The 2,500-nt window shown below is 45.8% G+C and overlaps 1 protein-coding gene across 1 annotated transcript in view; it reads left to right on the top strand.

The window, feature by feature from the left end:
- LOC125043901 (tyrosine-protein phosphatase Lar-like) overlaps positions 1–2,500 on the top strand; it is a 949,474-nt gene that overhangs the window by 28,488 nt on the left and 918,486 nt on the right. The window lies entirely within an intron of this gene.

The raw sequence follows: 2,500 nt of genomic DNA, 5'->3' as shown, positions 1-2,500 counted from the left end.
TTCCCCTTTCTTTTTCCCTTGATTTCCCCCTTTTTCCCCTGATTTCCCCCTTTTTTCCTCTGCTTCCCCCTTTCTTTCCCCCCTACTCTCCCCTTTCTTTTCACCCTGCTTTCCCCTTTCTTTTTCCCTTGATTTCCCCCTTTTTTCCTCTGCTTTCCCTTTCTTTCCCCCCCTGCTTTCCCCCTTCTTTTCCCCTTCTTTTCCCTTGCTTTCCTTCTTCTTTTCCCCTTCTTTTCCCTTGCTTTCCTCCTTTTCCCTTGCATTCCTCCTTCTTTTCCCTTGCTTTCCTCCTCCTTTTCCCTTGCATTCCTCCTCCTTTTCCCTTGCATTCCTCCTCCTTTTCCCTTGCATTCCTCCTCCTTTTCCCTTGCATTCCTCCTCCTTTCCCCTTGCATTCCTCCTCCTTTTCCCTTGCATTCCTCCTCCTTTTCCCTTGCATTCCTCCTCCTTTCCCCTTGCATTCCTCCTCCTTTTCCCTTGCATTCCTCCTCCTTTTCCCTTGCATTCCTCCTCCTTTTCCCTTGCATTCCTCCTCCTTTTCCCTTGCATTCCTCCTCCTTTTCCCTTGCATTCCTCCTCCTTTTCCCTTGCATTCCTCCTCCTTTTCCCTTGCATTCCTCCTCCTTTTCCCTTGCATTCCTCCTCCTTTTCCCTTGCATTCCTCCTCCTTTTCCCTTGCATTCCTCCTCCTTTTCCCTTGCATTCCTCCTCCTTTCCCCTTGCATTCCTCCTCCTTTCCCCTTGCATTCCTCCTCCTTTTCCCTTGCATTCCTCCTCCTTTTCCCTTGCATTCCTCCTCCTTTCCCCTTGCATTCCTCCTCCTTTTCCCTTGCATTCCTCCTCCTTTTCCCTTGCATTCCTCCTCCTTTTCCCTTGCATTCCTCCTCCTTTTCCCTTGCATTCCTCCTCCTTTCCCCTTGCATTCCTCCTCCTTTTCCCTTGCATTCCTCCTCCTTTTCCCTTGCATTCCTCCTCCTTTTCCCTTGCATTCCTCCTCCTTTTCCCTTGCATTCCTCCTCCTTTCCCCTTGCATTCCTCCTCCTTTTCCCTTGCATTCCTCCTTCTTTTCCTCTTCTTTTCCCTTGCTTTCCTCCTTCTTTGCCCCTCCCCCCCCCCCTGTTTTTTCCTGGCCCGAGATTTACCGCTGCAACGTAGAGTCTTCCCGCCACACTTTTTACCTTTGTTCGCGGGAAGCGCAGGTATTATGCCGAGTCTTGAGAATTTTAATTAGGTTTAGCAAACAAAGCGTCTGGTGCATTTTTCCCCTGCTTTTCTTCCGTTTTTTTTTTTTTTTTTTGTCTTTTTACTTCTTTTACTCTCTCTCTCTCTCTCTCTCTGTCTCTCTCTCTCTCTCTCTCTCTCTCTCTCTCTCTCTCTCTCTCTCTCTCTCTCTCTCTCTTAGATTTTCTGTCTCTTTATCTTTCTTTCTCTTGAAAGAGGAGGTGGAAGATATAATGGTGGAGGTGGAGAGGGGAGAGGAGGGGAGGGGGAGGGGGAGGGGGAGGGGGAGGGGGAGGATTGGGGAAGTGGTAATGAAAAAGAAGAGGAAGTATGTGGGGGGGGGGGGGGAGGCGCTAGAAGGGGGAACAGGGAGGAGGAAGAAGGAAGGCGATAAGAGGAAGAGAAGGAGTGGAAGTGGAAGCGTTTTTGCCAGTGCGGTTGTCGCTTCCTTTTCTCATATTTTCTTCTATTATGCTTTCACTCTTACGCTTATCTCTTACACCGTTTTCTCTTGATGTTTGTAAAGATCGGAAATTTGAGTTTCTTTTTTTTTTGTTGTTGATTATCGGCCATATTGTATTGAATATCCGGAGTGTACATTTATTTATAAATAATGTGATAGGCCTATTATTGTCTCTTTAGTTGATTTTTTTTAGATTGATAAATAACAGCTTGGATATCTATATTTTTTGTTTTTGGATTTTTACACTTTGTTTTTATATGTCCTCCTAATCATCCATTTCCTTTTCTTTCCCGTTTGCCTCTTCTTGATTTCGTGTAATTCCCTTTTCCCCTTCTTCGCTCGCCTCTTCCTAATTTCGTACATTTCCACTTCTTCGCCACCGCCTTCGGAGTCATTACCATCGTACAGGAACGTATGCAGTGATATTTCTAGGCTCATTCAGCTTTTATTGCTCTAGAGCGTAATACTTCGTTCTTATTTAAACTTAATTTCTAATTGATTTCATTTTCCTTTCCCACATTACAACTATTTCCTGCGTTTATTGGATTAGCGCTTTTTCTGAGGTCATTGTCCGTTCGGAAAACATGGGTAGTGCTGATAAAGGCGGTAATAAGGTTACCGATAATGATGGCAATAATGGCATTACGCCCACGGCCGTAAGTCGCTCGGGGAACGCCCTCAGCGACCCCATTCTCGTCTGTCCTTTTTCACTTTTTCTGTGTCCGTGTTTCTCTGCCTCGCATTATCTCTTTCTTGCATTATCCCTCTCTCTCGCATTCTCTCATTCTTTCTCTCTCTCGCCTTCTCTTTCTCTTT

Source organism: Penaeus chinensis, chromosome 34 (genome assembly GCF_019202785.1).
Source record: "Penaeus chinensis breed Huanghai No. 1 chromosome 34, ASM1920278v2, whole genome shotgun sequence".
Classification (NCBI taxonomy): domain Eukaryota; kingdom Metazoa; phylum Arthropoda; class Malacostraca; order Decapoda; family Penaeidae; genus Penaeus; species Penaeus chinensis.
This window is presented reverse-complemented; position numbering and strand designations above follow the sequence as displayed.